Source organism: Phaethon aethereus (assembly GCF_964289735.1).
Source record: "Phaethon aethereus genome assembly, chromosome: 7".
Lineage (NCBI taxonomy): Eukaryota > Metazoa > Chordata > Aves > Phaethontiformes > Phaethontidae > Phaethon > Phaethon aethereus.
Window position 1 is genome coordinate 9,214,871 of NC_138583.1, and position 20,240 is coordinate 9,235,110.

Below are 20,240 nucleotides of genomic sequence, written 5' to 3' on the forward strand. Positions count from 1 at the left end.
TGGAGAGTTATAATCGCGTTTTTACCCACCTAGCTTTTAGGAGCATGCCCATGGCAAGGCAAGCTGGCGTAGCTGCTCCTGTACCAGGCAGAGTGCTGCTGGCACAGCTGCGACACTGCTCCCAGCACCGGCAACACCCTGGTGATTTCTGAGAGCTCAGCACAGTGGCTTGAGGCAGGGCAGCCCTCGGGGCACTGCACTGGGCACTGGACGGCGTCGAGATGTGCAGAGTTGCACGGAAAAAGGTCTTCATCTTTGTGCAGGCAAGGTGGATGTAAAGTAGGCTTACTTAACATGTTTTATATCAACCTACCCCAATCTTTTTTCTTGCTTTTACAAATCAGATGTCAGCAAACTCTTCCCAGAGGCCAGCATCTTCCTCATGCAATCACACATCATTGTCTTCCATCCACAACAACGTTTGTTATACACACACAAACACAGAAAACAAGGCAGAAGCAGGTTGACCCAAGATCACATTCAGAAGTACTTCCCATACAGGCATTCATGCTGCCAAAACATCCAAGACAGAAAATCAACTAAGGGGCAGACTGGCCCTCGCCAGCTGCACGGGCTGGCTGCACAGCAGTGCTGGGGGCTGCGGGGCAGCCACTGCGGGATGCTCGGGGCAGCCCAAACCTGTTCTCCGAGCCCTGCACCCAGGCAAGTGTGCTGGAGGAGCTGCCTTTACAAAGAAGTTCCTGCATCTCCAGTCCTGCAGTGACTGGTGACAAATGAGAAGGAAATTATTCACATGGCGTTGACTGTCATTTTAATAGGCTACTTATCACACCGTTGCTACTCGTGTCTGCTATAGTAGTGCTCAGGTGCATAATTGTTTCAAGCATTGTACAAACACAGGGAAAAGTGATTCCTTGCACCCTGATAGTCTTTCACAAATTATGGTGTATTTTCCTTTAGTTGTAGCGTGGGGGGAAAAAAACCCCAAAACACATCTGTAAATGCACTGCTCAATTTTCAGATACAGCTTTGATAACAAAAGAAAAGTAATTAGTAGTGTGGTCCCTGGAAACCTGACAATCATCATTTGAGAGTTTACTTTGAATACTTACTTCCAGAGTATCTATTCAGAATACACTAGTTTAATTTCTAGGGGATGACTAGAAGATAGCAAGCCAAATAGTTTTCCTTCCTTTGTTATGGAAAGGCACTCTAATTAAAAAAGAACTTGAAGTACAACAGTAATAGATACTAACTGAATGAAATGAAGTTAAAACTTACAGTATTGTAAAAGACAGTATCAAAAGATAACTATAGCATGTGCTTGCTTGCATAGCTGACTTTTTCAATTGATCCTAGCATAACTACTACTGCTTTTCAAACTGTGCGTAGCTGGGCTTTAGACCGAGGCTTTGGCAACATTTCAGTCCAACTCGTTATAGGACTCTCTCTCCCAGAAAGCTGGAAATAGGGAGCATGATGCTTTTGACATTTGGATCTTCTGCCTTTGGGCTATAAATTGCAGCATCACTTCCTAGTCCTCTGGCCTTCCCAAGCAGGAAGCAGAGCAAGGGTTCATCTTGTTGGAATGAACAGTCAAGACAAAGTCAAAGCAAATGCTTCAGACTGGAATTTTTAGGTATAAAAATGTTTATGAAGTAATTCTGAAGGCTGAATTTATTCATTATAACCATCTGCTCACAGTAAATTCACAATAAACAGGGGGAAAAAAAGCCTAATGGGTTGTTTACTATGAATTGCTTGCCAGCTTGTGGGCACAGTCGGAGCAGTCCTTGCATGTTTTCCTGCTCCGAGCACTTTGTGAAACACGGCCAGAGCTGCAAAATCAACAGGGATGGATGCTCTATTGCCCAATTCACAGCAAAGGGCTACTGTAAGTACAGCCAGTGGAAGTTTTCCCATGTATTTCAAAGAGTGGCAGGGTTGTTATTCAGTGTGAACTGTGACACAACCAAAGGCTGTACCACCACAGACCTATTAACGTTAAGTAGATTGGTCCCTTGAGCATAAAGGGTTCTTCAATAAGCAATGAATGCTTTTCAAACTGCTGCACCTAGCATTCTTTAAAAGAAAAAATAAGTCTTCAAGATTTCCTAAACAAAGGATAGCCATTGAGTTTTGCCCCATTATGCCCCTTGTTCCACAGCCAATAAACACTTCATTTAAAACTCATTTTTTGCCCAACCTAATTTTTTTTTTAGTGAAGGTTAGAAATTGTATTTTATTTCCATTTTAGATTTGTGACTACTTTATACCCAGTTTTCCTCATGACAGCTTTTTATTTGAACTAAAATAGTTTTCCATGGTCTTTCTTTCCTTGATTCATCTAATTGAAAGTAATCACAGATCCTCTTGCCCTTTCCTAGGCTGAACAAATAAAGCCCTTCAGTCTTCTTCTGTATGATACTCTCCACATCTCAGTCATTACCTCATACCTGATCCAGTTTCACGTCCTCTCTTGTGTACAAGAGCAATGAATTCACCATATATTTTTTCTAGGATAACTCCTAAGAGTTATTTGTATAAGGGCGTTATTAGAGCCATAGGTTTCAAAATACCTTAAATAATGCTTTTCAGTATTTCTGTCTGTGGGATGGGTATGGAGTGGGCATGCAGGGGAGCACAAGCTGCAGATCTCAGGTTTTACTCCTAGAGCGAGTCATGAGGCACCTGTGAGGAACGTACCCAACCATGCCAGTCAAGGCTGGGAGGGAGTGTTTTAAAAACATAATCTCAGCCTTACCTTCTTTGGGCTTTCTTTTCCAAGTATGTCTCCTAATCATATATCAGTGTTTGTTTGGAAAGTGCAGGGATAAAAGAATGAAAAAATTAAAAAAAGACTTGTAGAAGTGGGGAAACTATTGTCATGGTAATACAGTAAAGATTTTCTTTCAGGCTAACATTCCATAGGCTATTATTGCACTGCACATCTATCACAGCTGTATTATGTAAAATTGAACTATTTTTGCACCTATGTTTTATAATTTATACTGGATGTTTTGTGTCTAGTCCTACTAGCAGCTATGAGGCAAACATCCCATTTATTTTGGTGCATTCAGTTGGAGTTTTGCTACGAGACCAAACATAGCATTTTAAAGATGTTTTATTTTGGTAAGGAAGGATTTGCTCAGTCTATTTGTCTTACTATTGGATGCAGGTTTTAAGAATTAGTAAAAGACCATCTTTGTTTTGAGCAGAAGAGCAAATGTCATTTCGGGGAATTAAACATCTCTGTTAGAGCCTATGAAGACACCATAACCAAAAATTTGGACTGGATCTACATGTCTCTACATTGCTTTGCATTTCTCATAAGTAGCATATTTAGATACTGTCCCTCTTTCTAAGAAACAAAAAGGATGACAGTGAAAGATAAGAGTGTGGAAGATCAGCCTCTCATCACCAAACATTCAAGTTCCAAATATTCTTGGTTAAAAATGCTCTTTTCAAACCAGGTTTTTGCAGAGTGACAAACAATTGCTTTCTTTTCTCTGCTCCAGTGAAGAACAGGCCTGTGTTAATTTATCTGGAATAAACATAAAATACAGCGCATATTGTCCTCTGATAAAGTTTACAGTTGTTGGCCCTGTCCAGTGTGTTGTAGATGCGGACTGTTGCAGATGTATGGAGTGTTAGAAAGGACTATCTTTGCTAGCAGCGTGAAGTAGCTATCGCTCTTGTCTTCCTGCTATTTTCATTAGGTCTTATTCATGTGCCCCTGAGAGTGAGAGAGTCAAAGTCATCTGCCCACTGGTTATTATGCTGTTGCACAAAGGGGTTCTTCAGCCTAGAACAGGAGACTGAAAACAAGTCTGTTGATAAATTATTGTGATCTATCCTATTCCTATTTAGAGTCACTGCAGCTGCCTGAAGCTGAAGCTAACACCCTCATCTGCACATGCCCCGGGTGTTTTTACGCCCGTAAACAGAACAAAAGCTCCATGCATAGAGATCACATATCAAGAAATTCAAGGAAGTCCTAAGCTATCTCACATAGCCTCTTCAGGTATTGAAAATGTCTTTGAACCACATTTAAAATAGTACTACCTGTTCGGCACAATTTCTTTCCCCAGGTCTGTATCACAAAGCTGAACATATCACTGGGCTCAAATTTTTATATTAATGGAAAATTATGTCAGAACAGGTACAGAAAACTACTGTAGCTAATTGTAGTCAATGAGAAGACACTGCTACTCGGAATATATCCTGTCTCATGGACTTTTCCTGTATGCCACAAAACCCCAAATTACTGTAGCAATAAATGCACGAAATTTCCTATGGTCTGGAACATAAATATATTCACCTTCAGATGTGTACTGGGGACAACAGGAAATCAGTAGCTTCCCGCTTAACTGAAAATGAGTGTCTACCACAGTTATTAATATTTGTTAGAAACAAAATACATAACCCCTACCAAATGGAAATGAAATCTCTCCACTGTTATTGGAGCAGCTATCACAGAGTAACTGACTGTACCTTAGCAACGACATTGACTTTCAAAGCCATATTTGCTTCTGATATATATCTTTCCTGTCTGGCATGATTCAAAACGTTTTATATACATGCAAATCCCTACACAGAGGAAGACAAAATGAAATTTGCAGTACAACGTCAGCGATAACTAGTCAGGCAGCAATATGTAGAAAAATGTTAGGAGTCATCTTGAGCTGAACAGGAATTTGCAAAGCAATGCTGATGAACCAGATGCAGATTTCATGGGCTGCATTAATAAGGCAGGCAATTATTCCTTTCTTTTCAATGTTGATAAGGCCTCAGTTAGAATAAAGAGTATGGTCTGGGGCCTGACACTCAATTTTTTTCTTTGGAAGTTGGGGGAATCTTTGTGGAAGGCTTTAAGACGAGGTTACACAAATATTTCTCAGGGGTGAAGTGGATGAACTTGGTCTTGTCTTAGAGTTGGACTGAAGACTCTCCAAAGGTCCCTCCCCCTCCTATATTACACTTACATCTGTGAATATCAAGGTTAGTGCTTCTGGTTAAAAGTAAAACAAAGATAATTGTAAGAGAGAATGCCAAAATTAAACCAGAAAGCTTCTGCTGCACTAATGGATTTTTCTGCATTGACCTAATGCTGGCATTAATGACTTCTGCATTAAGTCTTTTCCCAAAGATTTGTATTTTACAATTTATAAATTGCCCAAACATACATAAATGTTCTTAGATTTTAAGATCAAAAAAACCTCTTCTCCCCACTACAACCTCCATCTAATGATGCAGATAATTTTCCAGAACTTAATTATGAGAAGACAGCCACATCCTTCCCGAAAACAAAAGACTTTCAGAGGAAAGGAGCAAACATCTTGCTCATCCCACTGGTGTTTTATCTCTGCACTAAGGGCCCTTCTCTTTGGAGCTAATTGCAAAGAAATGGTTTTGGCAGAAATGGATGCTCTTGCTACCCTGGGAGAGAATGATTTCTACACGAGTTAATGAGCTAGCACAGAGCGAGTCTGCCAGCATAACCAGAAACGGGGGCTGACAGCTCTGCATCCCAGGGAGTGCATGACCTCACGCAAGTGGGTTTGTCGCCGGCTTTTCTTGGTCCTAAGAGAGCCCCCAGCTTGTCCTTCTCTGATCGTGCTGCAGTGCCGAGCAGAAACCAGGCTGAAAGCACCTCTGCTAAACAGACATCGACACTGGAGCAGCTGCAAGGGATGAAGATGATTCATCACTTGCCTTTGACTTTTTTACAGGCATAGCTCCAGCTTTCAACCAGGGCAGTACAGGCGCAAACGAAGCCCTGATGTTGTCTAAATGCACCCTCCCTGCTTGGGCATCATCCAGCACCTCAGCCTGACTCAATTAACAGGTATAGGACACATTGAGTCTAATTCCCTCCTGCAGATCTATCGTCCAGCTCCTCATAAACAAGCTCCCCTTTAAAGTGGCATTAAGTCAGCTCACTCATAGTTAGACTTGGAGTTATAGCCCACAAACACTGGCAAGTAATTTATTTTCCACATTTACCTACATGTGGGTTTCGGGTTATCAGGTACCAAACCCAAAGCAGCATAAGGACTATGCACTTACTTAAACCTGTTAATAGGAAAAAAATCTCAGTGAGCAGTTTACTAATTGCCTACAGAGGGAGGGAGTAGTCTAAGAAATTTTACAGCCTAAGTACCTTGCCTTTGGGAACTCTTTAACTACCATTACCTGTCAGCTTTTCCCTGATGCAACATCAAACAGAAAATTAAACACACAGAATGGAGAAAAGCACTTCTGGATTGAGGCTGCGGTTTACTCCTGGAAAGTGAGTCTGCCTTCCTGGGACACAGCTTCTTGGCTGTTCTTCCTGTTGCAGGAAGAACCCATAGCTGGCAAGAGGCAGGAGGACAACAGATTTCATCTTAGGAGCAAAGTGGTATCAGTCATAGGACAGAGGAATGAATCCTACAAGGCAATATAAGTCAGGACCTGTGAACACCCAGCCTAAACAAAATACACAGCACGCCCAGCAGCTGGGCAGCAGAGGACACAGGCTGGGCTGGTTTGGAGGTAAGGTGGCTCGTCCACGCCCTCATGGCAGCACCAACAGTGTCCCAATTTCTCAGCAGTGCGACTGCAGAGAGCTCAGCCTCCCTGTGACCGTGCAGTGTGTGTGGCCACAGCGTCCACAGAGGTGATCCTTAGAGGAGATTAGGTAACCCCAAGGTCCCTTAGACCAGGAGGTCAAAACAAGCCTTCTGGGTCATCTCTGAGACCCCTCCTGCCTCCAGTGTCCTCCAAACAAACCACAGAGATTCACTTGCCTGCGTTGGCTGCACTGTTTCCCAGGGCTGTGGGCAGGCTGCTCATTTCACAGGGGAACTTGCACAGAGGTCTAAGATCTCCAGCTGTGAAATTATTCATATTAAAATTCTACAGGAAGAAAAAAAAAAAATTGAGTGGGAGGGTTGCTATCCCAGATTTATCAGAGGAGATTTTTGAACTAAAGTAAAAGCAAACTTCTGGATAAAGCAAAAGACATAACCAGCTCCTAGGAGGTTGTAGCATACAGTATGCAGTGACCAGGTGGAAAGGGCTCCACTGATTCTGTCACGTTTACTGCTCAGCTTCTGAAATCCTAAAGCGGCTTCAGTGGAGCTGTCCTCCAACTGATGGCCATCCTGCCTACATCACAAAGCAGGTGTCACCTTCTTCTAGCACCCAACACCCATTTGCCAGGGGAAAACCTTTGTTTCCTGTATTTCCCCTGCAAAGAGCTGCGGCAGTGCTGCGTGGGACCTGCCCCTACCACAAAGCCCTGGGGTGATCCCTCTTCATCTGAAACACAAACGCTGAAAACGTGAGATGTGGCCGATGAAGCCTGCAGGAGGGGGAAAGCGTCGGGGAAATGAGGGGTCCTACAGCACAGTTTGTACCTAGAGAAGTTTGCACGCTAGAAATGCTGCTGGCTTTTCTTTCCACCAGCCCTCAGGGGAGGGCTGGCCTGGGGCACCTCTGCTGCAGACATTAAAGGATGAGACTTATCACCCCTCTGTCCCTTCTCTGGAGAAGTCAAGGATGTTTCATAGATACACTACATACAGATAGCATTCCCAGTTACTGGTCTGAATAAGTGTACATCCTGAAATCTAACTTTCATTATCTACCAGGGAAGATGAAATCCAGCAAGGCTTTTCAAACATTATGCCAAAGAAGATGGGAGGTTTTTGTTAAAATGCGGCGCATATTACCACAGTCCTCCTAGTGCCCACTGAGCAGAAGTGGCCTGAGATACTCTAGATACTTTTTTCTAAAGCCTGTTATGCTCAGCGTGAGAGATTTCTGTTTACAAAAAAACAAAAATCCAGCATTTCCTATATAAAAGCAATGAAAAGCACAAATTCCCATTCTTCATACTATTTTTCTGGACCTGCAGCTGCTTTGACACCGTTGCTGGAAGGTGTAATTCACAGTCAGACCAAAAAAAAAGAGCCCAAACCTCACAAATCAATACTGCTGCCTTGATGTTCTGCACCTTTCTAGGTGTTTTGCAGAGATCCCTAGGTGAAACAGCAAAAAGGGGAAATGTACAGTTAATACATCCCCCGTGAAGTGTGGGCCAGGCTGCATCTTTGAGGAGTTATGATGATTGTTCACAGCAATCGAGCTCAGCAGAGGCTTTCGTGTTCAGCACACGGCATCATCTCCAGGGAGCTTCCTTTACAACACTTATAAATGAGAAAACAAGATAACTTTAGACTGCGCAGCTGCAGGGTGCGGGAGGAAAGCGATAAAACAACACTGAATTAATCCATTCATTCGAAAGCCACTGAATTGTAATGCATGGATATAATGAGGTTGGACTCTAAATAGCTAATAAGAAAAAAAAAAAGTAAAAAAAAAGTTATTACCCCTTGACACCCCACACCCAGCCCCTCTGCTAATCTCCCAAGAAGAGTTGCATGCAAGGCTTCCCACATTATGTAGGTCAGCGCCTACTCTAAAATTCATCTGTTTTAGTGAAAATAGAGGGCAGGCACTGGAGACATGCTCCCTGACCCCAACTCTTCAGAGCCAAGTAGCTGGAGACTGTTTTGTTTTTTCCTGGCATTCTGCATTTTGCCCCTTGCAAGGCTGGAGTGCAGCTGCACCACGCAGGTCAGGCTAATGCTCATCCTCAAAGCCGTGCACAGCCTCTTGCAGGCAAGCTGCAATGCTTTCCGGCTGTTGGGATGAACTGGGAACTCACAGTTTAGACACATGCATTGCTAATATTTTTTATAACTATATGTTACAGCTTGAATCGGATAAGAAGAGCAGAACACCATATTTTACTAAGACACTGATGTACAGTAAAGTTTTCAGTTACTAGGAGAATGTTGAATGAAGTCAATTTTTAGGTAGTAACATGCCGTCACTGCCATAAACTCCTGGATGCAAGCTGTGGTGAACATGGCCTCTGGCCAGGCAGGCAGCAGCCACTGGGGACCCGCAGAGCCACCTCAGATCCAGCCATTTCTCCCCACCTGCAGGCGTGCTCCTCCTCACCTGCCTGGGCACAAAACATGTGTTCCCACAAAAAACCCACGTTCTCACCCTCCCTGAGGAAGGGGAGGACCATCATGGGTGACAAATAAGTGATATGACATTTAAAGCATGAAGCACTCCCATTTCAGGCTGGTCAGCCTGGGATAAGAACCTAAACAGGATGGAAATGGGGGAAGAAACTAGATTTTTTTGCACAAAATATTTGTTAATATCATGCTTCAAATCACAGATGTGTACCACAGGAACACTGAGGCTATTGCATCAAGATGGATGAGCAGTGGTTGCACAGGTCGGAGACAGGGGCTCTTCATCATATCGCTGCATCGCCAAGTCAGAGCAGGAGCTCACGACTCACCGCGAGGCACTCGTGCGGTGCCGGCACCACCGGCTCCTGAGCAGCAGTGCTCCTGTGGCACTTTCTGCAGGGGCAGCTGTAGCAACGTACGGTGCTCTGAACAGATATCTGAGTAACTGAAATTCCCCTAGCTTTTCAAATAGATAATTTAGTCTTATTTTTTGTCCTACACAGGCTTATAAAAGGTAGCTGGTTTCAGCTTGAGCACAGTGACTTTCACAGACTGAAGTACCTATAATCTGCTTACGTGAGAAGTGTTTATATAAAACAGATGATTCCATGCATACAGTTAGTTTATTTAGATAAGAATTGGTGTTCTTATATACCATAGAATAGTTTCGGTTGGAAGGCACCTTTAAAGGTCTTCTAGTCCAGCCCCCCTGCAATGAGCAGGGACATGATGCAATAATTTCCTGTACTAGCAGTATGAGTCTCTCCATGTGTATTGGGTTTGTGTGGTAAGGTTTTGGTAGCAGGGGGGCTGCAGGGGTGGCTTCTGTGAGAAGCTGCCAGAAGCTTCCCCTGTGTCCGATAGAGTCCACGCCAGCTGGCTCCAAGACAGACCTGCTGCTGGCCAAAGCCGAGCCCACCAGTGACAGTGGTAGTGCCTCTGGGGTAATACAGCTAAGAGGAAAAAAAAAACCTGTGCAACAACAACTACAGCCAGAGAGAAGAGAATAAGCGAGAGGAACAGCTCTGCAGACACTAGGGTCAGTGAAGAAAGAGGGGGAGGAGGTGCACCAGGCACCAAGCATTGCTGACCCCCAGCATAATTTAGGGAATAGCAGCTGTCCTGAATTTTTGAAACTTCTGCAAGCTGGGCATGGCTTATAAAACCTCCAGTGCCACGTTGACATACACCCACATACTCAGTAGAGCACTCTGCCCCATACCACCCCTGTGAAAGGGATTGCGGGGGCAGAGACACCTCCCCATCCCAGGACAGCTCTCCAGCTGCCTCATTACACCACCCTTGCCAGAGCTCGTGCTTTTGGAAATTTGTAATGCCACCAAAGTCTCCCACTACAGCCTCTGCCGTGGGTCAGGTGCTCACAGGATTTTGGCATGAAAGACCAAGTTCTCAGGCTAGGCCGGATTTCAAACACCAAGTCATATCCCACAATGGAAGGTGCCTCACACGCACACGCACAGAACAACTCACTCTAAACTTTGTCACTGCCTGGTCAGAAAGCACAGACCGTCTCAAGGAATCAAACCTCATGTTATTCATCCTAGATGCATCTCTTTCCAATAAGTTGTCACTTGTATATCTACTGCCCTAAAAAGGGCTATTTATAATCCCTGGGGACATTTTGTGAACTCCCAAGGAGCAGGCAAGGACACAGAGTGTCCCACAGGTTGGAGAAACCAGAGGTGTGGACAGGCTGTGAGTGGCCTGAATTATCTGAGATACCATAGCCCCACACAACAACATAAAAGCCTAAAAACATGTTGAAGGGATACAGCAAAAATAACCAGATCAATAGAAACTACACAGACTATATCCTCCATCAACTGAAGTTGAACAGGATTGCAAAGCCTAGAGCTGAAGGTAACTCAGATCTGGGTTTTGAAAATCAGAAGTTGCTCATTCTCTTGAGGGTAATCCTAGTTCAGATGGCTGGGGTATTTCTGGTAGCATAGTTTGAGTGTACCAGGCTTACAGTCCATGCACCCAAGACATCTTTAAAATCTTAGCGCACCTTAGCTCAACATGTTGCCTAAGCACTGCGCTGGCAGCAGCAATAACCCGTAACGTAACAGCAGTCCCCCTCTGGTTTCTAAATATAGTTCAACTCTCCTGGAGACTTAAGACATTTTTTGAGCTTTCTTACAGAGGTTAACATCAGTTCAATGCAGACTGCTTTAAGATATAAATACAGACACACACACATAGATAAACACACTCAGTGTAGGTGCATCTCTGACTCCATTAAAAAGATGTGCCCACTGGGCTGCGAAGAGCAAAATTAATTCTGCATGAAAAGGCTCTTATTTGTGTGTTTTTGGCGACAAACACTCTCAGATAGACGGGAAAGTTATTAGCACTGTGTTATTCCAACACCATCACACCCATATCCCAAACAACCTTTCTCTTTGCTCCCTCCATAGCCTTCTCCCATCCCAGGAGGTGCAGTTGCTGCCATCGATACAGCTTTACAAATCCTGAAAGCCAACCTCACAAACCTGAGGTTTATCCAGATAAAAGCAAGCAGAAAACTACTTTAAAATCCATTGCACAACACCTGCGTGGTATGGAGAGCACAGACCCAAGAGCGATGCAGGGAAGCCAAACGGAGCATACCAAATACAACTACCCTCTGTGTGTGACTGACAGGGCTGTGGAGAGGCCCGAGGAGCTGTTCCCGCACCCGGCAGGAACCCAGAGCACACAGACACCGGCTGACCCAGTAAACTCAGCCATCCCCAGGGACACTGCTGGCTGCCATACCTCTGCCATCCACACCTTTAAAGCATCAGGATTTTTCTTTTTTTTTTTTTTTAAAAAAAAACCAAAACCAGTTAAGAGTTTAGGTTCTCCCCAACTGGAATTTACCATGGTTTGTGTTCACATGCTAGTGCGTACAGTTTGGCAAGACCTGTGAAACACAGAAAAAGGGGAATCAGTGTTTAACTCAACTAACACTCACTTCCAGTGTGTGGTTATTAATGACAAGCAATATTGCTGCTGGGGGGCATGTGTGTGTGTTTATAAATTGAGCATGGCTTATTCTTCCTAGCAGCAGGCAGGATTTCTGCTAAGCACTATATTCACAGCGAAATTAGAATAATTTACTCTAGAGCACACACAGGTTTATCTCAAATCTGCATCTCTTCGGTGTTCTGTTCAGAAGGTACATATTTATCCCGGTACTTCCACGTAAATTTCTTTGATTAAATGAGCCATTTCCAAAAAAGGTTTAAGTTTCGTTTCAATATTGTCTGCAGGCTAATCAAAATAACAGAAATACCAGTCTTACTAATGAAAGAAAGAGACAAGAGATGGAGAGAGCAGTTGAACACACTTCATTTACAAAAAACAAAGATGGTCTTGTTTTGTACAGTATTGTACAGTGGTTAGTACTATCTTCATCTCAAACCATTCAATCTCTTCTCTTCCCAGTGCTTTCTCATCTTTAGTATCTCCTCACATCTATCCAACTACAGACAGAAAAGCCCAGACTGAGACACAAGCAACTTCTAGCCTCCAGGTAATGCAACCAGCCGTTGCACACTGCCTGGCAGAGCAGTGAAGGCTTCTTTGTCCTGAAGGAGTTCGTTTTTGTTTTTAAAACGTCTCATATGCTAATGATAGATTAAAGGAATAACCATGGGCTTGTCAGCATGTGGTCATGTAATCTGTTCCTGAATGACCGTGTCACTCAGGGGAACACACTGTTTTCCCCAGTGGTGAAATTTTCAGGAGTTTCCCAAATTCTCCATTTCTTGAGACCCTTTGGGGCTCATGGCTCTGTGCAGCAGAGGAACTGGGAGCTTTGGTCTCAAGGTGACAGGAGAAGATTATGAAGCTGCTACTCGGCAGCAGCAGAGCAGCACATCCAGCACCTTGTGGCTCTGTGAAGGGGAACCGGCTCCGCTGTCCCTAATCAGCAGGGCAGAGAAGCTGCTTTTTGTACCAAGACTGTTTCTTCCTTTGTACTTCTGCCCAAGCTGCTGCCAGAAGATGTTGGCAGGGAGTTCAATAGCTGTTTTGAATCAGTGCCTGGCGAAGGCACAGGCAGGTTGAGCCTGAACATCCTCTATGGAGCTGCACTGAGGTTTCGCCATATTCGTGGTCCATCCCGGCCCACAGCCAGTGCTGTACTTTCCCAGGCATAAGAGATAAGGGAGCCTGAAGAATATGTAAGCAGTATGTGTATTCCCTGCCCATTGCTGTCCCTACAGGGACCTCCTTGTGCCCCTGTTGCCACCATTGTGTCCAGAGTTGTCCACGTTTGCTTTTGCTCTGCATCATGCTGTCCTGCAGGTGTGCAATGTTCACTGGAAAACAAGACTGAAACGCAAACCAACAGCTTATGTTCTCTTTCAGACTGGGACTCCATTTTCTTCTGACCCTGAGGAGAGGGACTGCTTTGCAGCAGATTGCTCTACCTTGGAGGAGCCTAGGCCAGGGTTAATAATATCATTGCTGCAGTTGAGAAGCATCACTGGTAGCTAGAAAAAGTGAGAAATTTCACACCCTGAACACAGAGTATTCTCCCAAGGACATCCCTGTGGTTTGCTGCCCTCTCACAAAACGAAACGTACCTTGAAATTTTGCTGGCTGTGGGATGCAGGGGATGGGGAGGTGGAAGCATCGCAGTCCCGGCTCCTTCCCATCCCAGAGGGAAACGCCTCCATTGCTGTTTCTCCCCATTGACACATGCCACAGAGAGAGGAGTGCAGATGGGAAGAAAGTGAACAATCCTTTTATACCGTTTCATGTGTCAGCACTGGGGTTTGTTGTGCTTTGACCACACGAGGGCCACATGCAGGATTGCAGGGCAGCCCCATTCTCACCCCACATGGCAGAGTGAAAGCATGCAGTGCAGCTCCATTCTCCCGTGCTGCTGCAGGGCTGCCCATGTCCCCATCAGACATAGTTCTTTGTGGCCACAGGCAACGGTTTCAGCTGAAACAGTAATTGCGACGTATCCAGAGTCAGGGCAAGACTCCTGGCAGCAACAATTGCATTACTTGATGACAAGAGTGGTCAGTCCGTGCTGGCAGCAGCTGCTGGGGCCACACATGAGCTGGGAGGAGACGAGAGTCTCCCTGCCCGAGTGCAGAACAGGAGAAAAACAAATCGGTATGGAAAGAAAACAAAGTGGAAGATTGGGAAAAAAAGCAGCAGCAGACTACAAAGCCAAATGGATGGATGGCTGTCCGTGGGAATTTGTAGTTCCCCAAAGCATTTAGGAAATGCTTTCCCTAAAGCAGCACATCCAGGGGCTGGATCAGAGCCACACAGAGCCAGAGTCCAGGCGAGCGGCAGCCCGCTCAGCCCAGGCGTGCAGCTCTCCACCCCGCAGCAGGACAGGCCTGGGCTGTGTTGCTGGAGAGCCCACGGCTCCCTTCAGAAAAGGGCACTGGTGGCACGGGCAGATGTGCACAGCCCCGCTGGGCTGCTGTGTGACACTGCCTTTTTTAAAAGCTGCAAGACCGACTCTTTGGGAGCACTGGCATTACTTAAAGTGTCATGAGACTTCTGACCCTCCAAAATCCCGTTTTCCTTCCCTACCCATCCCATTTCTTTTTAATGCAGGGTGGGATCTCAAACAACAGTTTAAAGCTCAGTTTCTCAAACCATGGTTACATTCATCTAAAAAGAGCAATCAGTATTAGCTGCTGTGCACCCCCCAGTGCTTAATAAGCCAGGTAAACATAAGACAGGATGCCGAGTGCCACAGCTTCCTTAGCCAGTCAGTAAATGCTGACCTACCTTTTTTCCCCTAAATTAGGGCCAAGATTAATTACTCACTTCCCCGGACCACCTCAGCCAGCCACCTCCTCACCCTGTTCCTCCAGTCCATGTTGAGGGCCAACCTGAGAGATCAGGTGGTTCAGACTTCTCAAATTCTTGCAAGCCAAAGCAAAATATTTTCCTTCTTGTTGTCCTTTATATTTGGAATAAGTGGCTTTTGTGGTTATTAAATGCTCCCATGATGTGCTGACATTTAACCATGCCTACAAGCTGTTTAGTTTACATTGCAGGCTGTACACTTTTTAGTATGACATTATCCCTTAATTCTTTTAATGAATTGTGTGCTTTTTGTAGTAAACTGGGCAGTAAATCATACAGGCTCTTTACCATTGGTTTCACAAAGTGGTCTTTAAGGACAGCACAGGGAGAAGACCACATTATTAAAAAAATAGATAGGCAGCTCAGTTACTGCCTGCAATTTTGAACTGAGCTCCTACCATCTATTTTCTTCTATTTCTCTTTGACTTTCACATTTTGCCAGGGTCTCATGTGCTTGGAGGCTGCATCCCTCATGCATGCCTGGCAACCTGAGTGCAGTCTAGGAAATGCCAGGCCCAGCCTGGGACACCTGGAGCAGTTTCAGCTCTTTCCAAGCATAGCTCAGTAAAGTTATCCAGAGGATGTTGTGCAAATTGAGCAGCACAGGTACTTTGATGATGCCGTAACACTTGGTAGAGATAATTAATACACTTCTCTGTGCAGAGAAAGTGCTGAAACTTTGTATTCCCGCTGCAAGAATCACGTAGAACAAGTTCTTGGTTTGCAAACCAACTTATACTGCATCCGCAAGAAAATTTCTGAGTTTAATAACAGGGTTAGGACGCAACACAGCATGCTTAGATGCCTGTGCAACTCGCCCTGCACTGACACCCCACAACCTGGGGTGTGCAGTGGGGGAGTGAGGTATACAAAAAGGGTGAGTACTTTGATCACAAAAGCAAAGAAATCACAGGGGACAGAAAAACCCACCAGAAAAATCCCTGGAGCAGCTAATCTGCAAGGGTTTAGGTCACCTGTGATGCCCAGCATGTGGGCAGGGAAAGAAATTGGAAGTACAGAGCCCTTGCGGGATATTCAGAGTGGGAAGGCCACATTCCCTCCCAAGAGCACCAGCCCACACCCTTTGGCCCTTGGCAGGTGGAGAGTCATGAGGAGGTGGCAGATTTTGCGAGACATGACAATCTGACTGCTCTGGGCTGTGCCACGCAATACCACTGTCATACTGGCCAGATTATAGAGTGTCCCTGTTCAGCCTGCAGCTGTGTGTATTACTGATGCAATTGAAAGCCAAGCCAGAAAGAAGATTAAAAAAAAAAGAGAGAGAGAAGAGAGAGAAAACAACACTTTTTAGTTTTGGCCTATGACACTTGGGACATTTTATATGAGAACAAGCGGGCATTTGTCTGAGATAGGTCTGCAAAGACACACTAGCAGAGATGCATTTATTATTTATCCAAGCTCTGGGCCTAGAGAAAGCAAAAGGCTTATGTAAACCCCCCAGTTGGGATTTCTAGATCCTCACTTAGCTATTTGCTGTACCAGCTTCATGTGGAGACAGCCCACTCAATTAGGGAGAGAGAGCAAAAAGGATTCCTTCATCGGAGAGTGGGTACCATTACCAGTGCATGACTTCGAGCTGCTCTTGTGTAGCTGAACTGTAATTTTCCCCAAATTAGGGAGAGGGGAAGAGCCCTAACTACCTACTGCTGAAAGGAAACTGCAGGTGTCACAATAGCCAATACAAAGCCTTCCAAGGCCAAGCCAGCTCAGCTCTCTGCTCTTAGCAGGAGGGAAGGAAAAGGGATGCCCCTACCCACCCAGGGCAGCTGCCCTGGCAAGGAGGGAGGACAGAAGGGCTGCCCTGGGTGGGTAGGGGCATCCCTTTTCACTTCCCTCTCAATAAGAAGGGACAGTCACACAGTCACAAATCCTGCATCTGAAATGAAGTCATCTCAACCTGACACTTGGGTCCCGCACTCTTATTTTTGGTCACAGTCATTCTGTAGCACTGCCTGGTATCGGACTGATAATGCTGTGTAGTGATGCACCCCAGGCAATTCCCACAGCCTACATATTGACCTTTCATTGGCAGTTACTCTGACAAGGCAGAGGTTGGCGAGATGAAGATGCACCTTGTTTGCCCTATGCATAGTGAGGTTTTGAGAACAACAGAGTCTCAGAGCTTAGGAACGGTCATACGCAGCATCACAATATTTTGGTACTCAGCTTTGTAAATGTTAACTCACAGAATTCAACCATATCTCAATAATTAAAAGGCTTTTGCTAATAACGTTGGCTATGAAAGAGTAGGCGGCCAAATGAAGCTCACATTGTGTATCAAAGGTCAGAGAAGCAAATCATTTTTAATTGAAAATGCAAATTGTACAAAATGTCTAGATGTCAGGAAGTTTGAAAGCAAAGTGAGTTTGGTAAGTCATTCTAGAAATCAAATGAGATACAATTAATTAATTAAAGGATAGATGTAACTAGTGGGCTCAAAAGCAACAAGACGACCATTCCCAACTGCATTGGGAATTGCAGCCTAACCAACAGGGACATGGCAAGAAACTATAAATTTACACTTGCAGACTGAAGATAATTTGGGCTTTGAAGGTACATTGCTGTTTACTACAAATCTAACCATTTTCAGTTTTCAGATAGCTTCAGGCACCATACTTCTGCATTCCAGCTATTTATTGTGTGATCTTACAATCCTTATGGTTTCCTCCATTATCTCTCACCACACATGTGTAAAAACCCTACAAAACCAAAATCTGACAGACCACACAGGGGAACAGTAAAAGTGACTGTACACAATGTGTTGTGAAATGCAATGAACTAAACAAATAGAAAAGCAGGTGGCATATTTTCTTAATTTGTTTCATCTACCTTGGGTGTTGCTTGGAACAGCATTAGGTAGGCATTTGCTAACAACTGTGTGCGTTTGCAGCAGATGGTCCTCCATTAAAAGTGAGTTCTCAGATGGAGAGCTCTGGGAAGCCCTTGAGGGACTGAAGAAACTGTCAGTCACGTATTTATGCCTCTCCACAATTCAGTCTGTAAAGCCAGCCCATGTGAGCCATATACCCAAATGAGAAGGATAAGCAATTCTGTTCTATCGCTATCCTGCCAAGGTACTGATCCTTTACATGCAGTATGTGATCTGCAGCTTTTTTCTTTAACCAATGGTTGCAAAAGGACGGTGAGAAGCAGCACCAAAGCTCAGTGGTATCTCCTGCACCAGCCAAAGAGTGGCCATAAATAAACCAAGATAATAGATAAATAAGTTCTTGACAAAGAGCATAAAATACAAGCTAAGACTGTAACAATGATATTTCTATTATATTTCAACGCCCAAGGAAAGCTGGACTGTGATTATGTCTCACCTCCTAGATCTCCCTATGCTGGCTCACAGATGAATTTTTAAAACCTCATTTTGATGCAGTATCTTTGAACCTCAACTCCATCAGACATGGGGGGGAGCTGACAGACACCATCTAACTCTGCAGAAAAAGGCTTTTTATGCTTTAGGATACAGAGTAACCCTAGGTTGTCTGGAAAAATAAGAGTGCATAAAGCGCCTTGTGCACATCACCAAGTGTGAAAGTTAGTTTGAAGGCAAGAAAGTGTTTTGCAGTGCCGTCACTGTGGTGTGACTGGAAACTCAGTCTGCCCTGCTGGGATGCCAGAGCAGCCCTCAGTTTTGCAGCCTACTGCGTAAGCCTTTGAGATCCAGCCCTGCGCTGCCACACTCTCCTGCATTGCTGCCTCACCCTCCCACTCACACCATGATCACCCCTCTGGCACAACAGAAGGAAACCCAAGAATCTCTATTATATAAGACATCAAAGCAGGAGACACTGATGTTCATGTAGCTTTCAGCCAAAGCACCACTTGCTTCAAGGGACTTAGCAGTGCAACCTGCCACGCGTGTCAGGATATGAAGACTCAATACATCTGGAAGGTTTTCCAATCATAAAATCAGGGCCCTGGAGAAGGTTTGTTTCTTCCTTCTATCACTGGAAGCGTCCTGGGAATATGCATTTATCCCATTTGAAGTTGACTCACAGGTTGGGGAGCGAGAAGTTCTGTTCCTGTGTGCATGCACATGCACTCTCTGTTTCCTTATATTTAAGACAGAATTAATCCTACTTATACCCTGTGTGAATCATTTTAAGATCTGTGGATAAAAATGCAAAAGCAGATGACTTCATGAAACAGAAAGATTACATCTATTCCATGACACACAAAAGATTTGCTGCTACCAAAGCACATCGACTCCCCTGAGCACACACTGCATTGCTGCTCTTGTATCAGGACTTTCTCAGTTCGTGAGGAGCCTTGGCCTAAGGTTTCCCTTATGGAAGCATTTCTATAAATCAAAAGGAGAAAACTTCCACAAATCATCCACCCCCAAGCACACTGTGGTACATGACAGAGACTTCTCCTAGCCAAAGGCATAGAAGAAAAGGACCCTGTACAAGTTTCTCAACTAATGAAGTGTAGAGTCCTAGTGGCAAATCTGGTTAAACATAAGATGTCTTCCTTAACAGCTAACTGAAATCACCCGAAGGATAATTGTAACTGTTACTCACAGGAATCTTCTTTCCTTAATACCTCTGACTTCCACACCCCAATCCAAAGACATTATTCCTCTAATAAAGCACGTACAGATACAGCACACAACTGCTGCAAAAATATTTGGCACGCTAGTTGCTTGGTGGCAATAGCTGAAAGGATATAAACACCCATCCATATTTTTGGCTAAGCTATTTACAGTAGCTCCAAGTGCTAAAAAGATGCAGGCGTGCTTATTTAAACAGATTCTTGTGGCTTCTTTCTGAGCTGACATTGATTTTGGGTAACTGAGCAAAACTCAAAACTTTGGGTAACAAAAGCATCCATCAGCTACGACAAGACCCATCTCTGAGTACAGCGGCGGTGCAGTGAGGAGGAAGCCCAGACACCATGAAGAACCTGCACCCCACAGAGACTGGCAGGGAGATGTGGGAACAGAGAGCTGCACGGAGTTGGTCATGGTAGCGTGAAGGTAACTTCTAATGGCATAGCACATTTCCCTGCCTGCACAGGGAGAGGTGTGCCTTTTTATAGCTTCTATCATACCACGATGGTTGCACTGCTTTAAATATCCCCCCCAAAATAGTACAGCACTACCTTTAGAGAAATAAAGCTGCTTTCCAAAGTTATATTGTCTGTAGAAAGTCTGAAATACTTTACACACCTTAGCAGAAGGTACATCTGCTCTGTAAGTAGCACTGCATAGACAAGGTTGTTATTGAATTGCTATAACATTGAGTCAAAAGCACTGCATCAGGCTGCGATCCCATCATTCACGCCCTGCAGCAAGGAAAATCATCCCTGTGACCTGCATTCTGCCTTTTTACTTTTTTTATTCTTTCCCTT